The 6,513-nt window shown below is 42.9% G+C and overlaps 2 pseudogenes; both read right to left on the minus strand.

Annotated features, from left to right (window-relative positions):
• Positions 1-482: 482 nt before the first annotated feature.
• Positions 483-1,883, minus strand: LOC105718032 (transcriptional coactivator YAP1-like; annotated as a pseudogene).
• Positions 1,884-3,882: 1,999 nt separating this feature from the next.
• On the minus strand, positions 3,883-5,790 carry LOC105718037 (heat shock cognate 71 kDa protein-like; annotated as a pseudogene).
• Between the last annotated feature and the right edge of the window lie 723 nt (positions 5,791-6,513).

Consider the following 6,513-nt stretch of genomic DNA (forward strand, 5'->3'; position numbering starts at 1 on the left):
AAATCATGTTTTTCCACTGACCAAAGGCAGCTGAAGAAATAATTGTTGAACAAACTAAATGCTGTGACATGAAGCATCTGACTTCTGAGTATTTAGTTAAAATGATTGGTTTAACTGGGCAAAAGAAATAGCATCCATCATCCAAACAGGCTCACTTCCCCCAGCCCCCAAAATGAACAGTAGTTACAATAGCAAAAGAAACAAAAAGTGTTTTCTTTGTTTTTGTTGTTTGTTTTTTTTTTGTTTTTTTTTTTTTGTTTTTTTGTTTTTGATTCTTTAGCACCAACTGTGAAAGAGATCAGCAATACATTAACAGCAGCAATGGACAAGGAAGAGCAAAATAGAGGAAAAATATATCTTGATAGATGTTTGCTCATCTTTTTCTGTATTAGGCAGAAACCGCAACTGGCATGTGGAAATTTCAGGTGCATGTGTCTCCTTAGATCCTTCACAGATTTAGAATTCGGTCTACCCAAGGGGCTCTATAACCATGTAAGAAAGCTTTCTTTATGTAGCTTGGTGGCAGCCAAAACAGACTCCACGTCATGAAGGATGTCAGAACTCAAAGCTTCCTGCAGACTTGACATCAACTCCTCTCCATGTTCCTTCCATTTCCTTCCAGTGTCCCAAGGTCCACATTTGTCCAGGAATGGTTTCAAGGTAGCCTGGGAAACGGTTCTGCTGTGAGGGCAGGGTTTTGGTTGATAGTGTCACCTGTATCCGTCTCATCAACGCTGTTCCGGAAGTCATCTGGGGTGCGAAGGACACTAGCTGCTCATGCTTCGTCCACTGTCTGTACTCTCATCTCGAGAGTAACAGGTGCCACTGTTCTGGAAAGGATCTGAGCTATTGGTCGTCACTGTTCTCAATTCCTGAGACATCCCGGGAGAAGACACTGGATTTGGGGTCCCGCCGTCCTGCTCCAGTGTTGGTAACTGACTGTGCAGTGCTAACTCCTGTCCAAGCAGTTCTTGCTGTTTCAGCTGCAGCCTCTTCATCTGCAGTTGCTGCTGGTTGGAGTTGCTACCACCCATGACGCCTCCCTGTGGGCTCTGGGGAGCCGGGGGTGCTGGCTGTTTCACTGGAGCACTCTGACTGATTTTCTGGTTCATGGCAAAACGAGGCTCAAGCCTTCGGTCTAGCTAAGAGGTGGTCTTGTTCTTACGGTTATAGTACATTTCTCCATCCTGAGTCATGGCTTGTTCCCATCCATCAGGAAGAGGACCTGAGGCCGGGTTCATCATATTCTGCTGCACTGGTGGACTGGTGGGGGCTGTAACGTTCATCTGAGACAGCATGGCCTTCCTGGGTCCTGCCATGTTGTTGTCTGATCCACGTGATTTAAGAAGTATCTCTGACCAGAAGATGTCTTCACCATCTCTCAAGATGCTGGCAGAGGTACGTCATCAGGTATCTCAAAAGAAGAGTGTGGAAGATGCTGAGCTGTGGGTGTAGCTGCTGGTCAGAGGCTGCTCCAGTGGGGGTCAGTGTCCTCCAGCTCCCAACTGCGGAAAGCTGGAGGGGAATGAGCTGGAACGTGCTGTGGAGTCAGGGCTCCTGCAGTGCCTGCATCAGTACTGGCCGGTGGGGAGTGGGATTAGGCCTCGGCTGGAAGGAGTTGGGCAGCTTCCAGAGCCTCATGGGCACGGTCTGGGGTATGTTGGCTGTCTTGGGGTTCATGATGGCGTTGAAGAGCACCTCCAGGTCGGTCTCCTGGTCCCAGCAGATGTGCACGACCTGATGCTCAGCAGGGAGAGCCTGTTGCGAGTGTCAGCTGCCCCAGGGTCTGGATTGCGGGCCCTGCCCCTGGTGGGGGAGTGTGCAGGTGGCTGCCATTGGCCTTGGGGGGCTGGCTGAGGCGGCAGCTGCTGCCCGGGATCCATGGCTTCTGCCTCCCCCGATGCGCACGCCCTGACCAGGCGATCTAGGGCTCTGCCCAGACGCCCCAGCTCTACCGGGTGAGGTGGGGAAGCAGAGAGAGCTGCCGGCCGGATGGCGCATGAGAATAAGAATGTAAAGCAATCACTTCTTATTTCTCCCTTTACTCAGCCACTGGCAAACAGTAATTAACTTATTGTCTCTAAGGATTTCCTTTTTCTGAATATTTGATATAAACGGAATAATATGTGACCTTTTGTGTCTGACTTCTTTTACTTAACATAACGTTTTCAAAGTTCATCCATATTGTAGCGTTTATCATTACTTAATTTTTCATTGGCAACTAATATTCTATTGTATGGACCTGTCACATTTTGTTTATTCAATCACCGTTGATGGGATTTAGGATTTTCTACTTTTTGGCTGTCACAATTAGTTCTGCTATGATGCTATAAACATTTGTACAAATTTTTCTGTGAACGTATGTTTTCATTACTCTGGTTTGTACATAGCAGTGGAATTACTAGGTGATATGTGACCTTTGTGTTCAACATTTTGGGACACTTTATAACAGTTTTCCAGTGCAACACTACCATTTTACATTCCCACTAACAAAATATGAGGTTTTCAATTTCTTCACATCCTTGCTAACATATCATTGTCATCTTTTTTATTATAATCCTCCCAGAAAATTGACTTTAGTTTTCTGTTTATAAGGTGGAATGTTAGGGCATTGAACACTGCCTTAATTGCATGCAATACATTTTTGTGTATAGTATTTTTATTTTTATCTGTCTCAAAGTGTTTTCTACTCTCCATTTTGATTTTTGTTTGACCCATTTTTTACTTAGGAGTGTTTTGTTTAATTCCCACGTTTGTGAATTTCCAAATTCCTCCTGTTATTGATTTCTAGTTTTATTCCATTGTATTTGAAGAACAAAGAACATGCTTTATTGATTTCAGTCTTTGAAAATTTGTTGAGGCTTGGTTATCATCTAATGGAGGGCCTATCTAGAAGACGGTTCATGAGAATTTGAGAAGAGTGTCTTCTGCTAATGCTGCATAACATATTTTGTAGCTATTTGGTAGATTCAGTTGATTTATGGTGTTTTTGAATTCTTTTATTTCCTTGTTGATTATTGATCTAGCTGTTCTACTCATTATTAAAAGTGGCTACTGAAGTCTCCATTATTATTCTTGAATTGCCTATTTCCCTTTCAATTCTTCAAATTTCACGCAAAATATTCTTCTTTGTCTCTAGTAACAATTTTTATATTAAAGTTTATTTTCTGATATTGGTATATCACCTATCTTTTGGGTACGCTTTCTATGGTATACCCTTTTTTTTTTTTTTTTTTGAGAAGGAGTCTCGCTCTGTCACCCAGGCTGGAGTGCAGTGGCATGATCTTGGCTTACTGCAACCTCCGCCTCCCAGGTTCAAGTGATTCTCCTGCCTCAGCCTCCTGAGTAACTGGGATTACAGGCATGCATTAGCACGCCCAGCTAATATTTGTACTTTTAGTAGAGACAGCGTTTCACCATGTTGGTCAGGCTGGTCTTGAACTCCTGACCTTATGATCCACCTGCCTCGGCCTCCCAAGGTGCTTGGATTACAGGCATGAACCACCATGCCTGGCCTGGTATACCTTTTTAATTTTTTTACCTTTAACCTATTTGCATTTTTGAATTTAAAATATGTCTTTTATACATGGCATACAGTTGGGTTATATTTTTATTTTAATTTTTATTTAAAAATTATTTTTGGTGCCAATTTTAAATAGTTTTATTTAAGACATTGCATTTTACACTTATGATACAGTGCTTATAAAGTGCAATGTTACTTCCTTCCTCCGAACACATATTCCATAGTCAAGTATTGACAATGCCCAGTAACTTACTATATAGCAGCTGAACTTTTAAAAACTGTCACAGAGTTTGCTACAAATTTAGGTCCTTCAATGTTTTACATGTGTGGAACAATGCAACATATATATTTAGGTTGGCTTAATCAACCTCTTCAATGGTGGGCGGTGAGGAAGCACCACCAAAGGGAGGAGCTCCCCCACGAGGGAATCCCCCCAGGCGTCCCTCCTGGCGTGCCTCCTGCACTCTGGTACAGCTTCGTAATGATGGAGTTGCAGACTTTCTCCAGCTCTTTCTGCTGATGTTCAGATTCTTCCTTCTCAGCAGTCTGATTCTTATCGAGCCAGTTGATAATTCCATTACACTTTGTCCAGAAACTTCTGTTTGCCCTCATCGTTAATCTCGCCTTGAAGTTTCTCATCTTCGACAGTTGCTTTCGTGTTGAATGCATAGGACTCGTGAATTCTTGGTTGACACTTTGTCCCTCTGCTTCTCATCCTCAGCTTTGTACCTCTCCGCTTCCTGGACCATACGTTCAATGTCTTCCTTGCTCGAATGGCTCGTCATTAGTGATATTAATCCTGTTCTCTTTTCCTGTACAATTGTCCACAGCAGAGACATTGAGGATGCCATTGGGATCAATAGCAAAAGTGACTTCAGTCTGAGGAACACCACGGGGTGCAGGAGCTGTGCCTGTGAGTTCAAACTTGCCAACAGGTTATCCTTGCCCATGGCACGATCGCCTTCATAAACCTGAATAAGCACACCAGGCTGGTTGTCAGAATAGGTAGTGAAGGGCTGTGTCTGCTTGGTAGAAATGGTAGTATTATGGTTGATGAGGATAGCCATGACTCCACTAGCAGTTTCAATACCAAGGGAAAGAGGAGTGACATCCAAGAGCAGCAAATCTTGAACATTTTCAGACTTATTTCTAGATAGGATGGCTGACTGGACAGCTGCACTGTAAGCAACAGCTTCATCAAGGTTGACGCTCTTGTTCAGTTCTTTTCCATTGAAAAAGTCTTGGGGAAGCTTCTGAATTCCCAAGATATGAGTAGAACCACCAACTTGTCTAGTTTGGCATCTCAAAAGGCTTTCTCTATGAGGTCCGGGGTGCTATGGAACAGGTCAGCATTCAGTTCTTCAAATCGGGCACAAGTAATGGAGGTGTAGAAGTTGAATCCTTCATAGAGAGTATCAATCTCAATACTGGCCTAAGTGCTGGAAGAGAGAGTACACTTGGCACGTTCACAAGCAGTATGGAGGCGTCTTACAGCTCTCTTGTTCTCACTGATGACTTTCTAATGCTTGAGCTTGAACTCAGCAATAAAATGGTTGCCTATTCAGTTGTCAAAAATCTTCTCCACCCAAGTGGGTATCTCTGGCTGTAGAATTGACCTCAAGGATTCCATCCTCAATAGTGAGGATTGACACATCAATAGTGCCACCTCCCAGGTCAAAGATCAGCACGTTTCTTTCAGCTTCAACCTTTTTGTCTACCATAGGCAATAGCAGCAGCAGTTGGCTCATTGATAATTCTAAGTATATTGAGATGAGCAATAGTTCCAGTATCTTTGCTAGCCTGACCCTGAGAGTCATTACAGTAAGGTGGCACTGTGACCACAGCATTGGTAACAGTCTTCCCAAGGTAGGCTTCTGCAATTTCCTTTCCTTTGTCAGAACCATAGAGGATATTTCCTCTGGATAGAAGCTTTTGGTCTCTCCCTTGTATTCTACTTGGACCTTGGGCCTGCCAGCATCGTTCACCACCATGAAGGGCCAATGCTTCATATCAGATGGGACAACAGCATCATCAAATCTGTGTTTAATTAGACGTTTGGCATTAAAAACCATGTTGGTGGGGTTCATTGCAATTTGATTCTTTGTGGCATCACCAATCAATTGTTCAGTATCTTTAAAGGTGACATAGCTTGGAGTGCTCTGGTTTCCCTGATCATTGGCAATTATCTCTACTTTTGCATGCTGGAAAATACCCACACCAGAGCAGGTGGTGCCAAGATCAATACCAACTGCAGGTCCCTTCGACATGTTTGCTAACATGTAAGCCTGGCTCTGACTACAAAGGAAGAGACAGAAACCCCGAGAGCTTCAGGCGAGTTCGGTGAATCCCAATTTTTATTTATTTATTTATTTATTGAGACAGGTTCTCCCTCTGTTGCCTGTCGCCCAGGCTGGAGTGCAGTGGTGTATTCTTGGCTCATTGCAACTTCCACCTCTGGGTTTAAGTGATTCTCCTGTCTCAGCCTCCTGAGTAGCTGGGACTACAGGCATGTGCCACCATGACTGGCTAATTTTTTATATTTTTTAGTAGAGATAGGGTTTCAGCATGTTTCCCAGGCTTGTCTTGAACTCCTGGACTCAAGTGATCTGCCACCTCGCCCTCCCAAATTGCTGGGATTATAGGCATGAACTACCGCTCCTGGCCTATATTTATTTTTAAAATGATTCTCTTGATTTCTGCCTTTTGAATGCAGTGTTTAGTTCATTTTCATTCACATAATTACTGATAATTAGTTGAAATTCCATATTTGTTCATGCATACCTTCTGTTTTTTTCCCTAAAGCTTTTATAATATCAGTAATAGTATTTTAAATTTTTTGTCTGATAGTTTTAACATGTGGATCCCATTATAATCTGGTTCTACTGACACATTTTTTTCTTGTAAAAGGGCTTTTTAAGCAAGCAAATTTAACAATTGTAAACATATATCAACCCAACAGTGGACCACTCAGATAAATAAAGTAAATATTA

The sequence above is a fragment of the Aotus nancymaae genome, unplaced genomic scaffold (genome assembly GCF_030222135.1).
Source record: "Aotus nancymaae isolate 86718 unplaced genomic scaffold, 86718_ANA_hifiasm-v0.15.2.pri h1tg000040l, whole genome shotgun sequence".
Lineage (NCBI taxonomy): Eukaryota > Metazoa > Chordata > Mammalia > Primates > Aotidae > Aotus > Aotus nancymaae.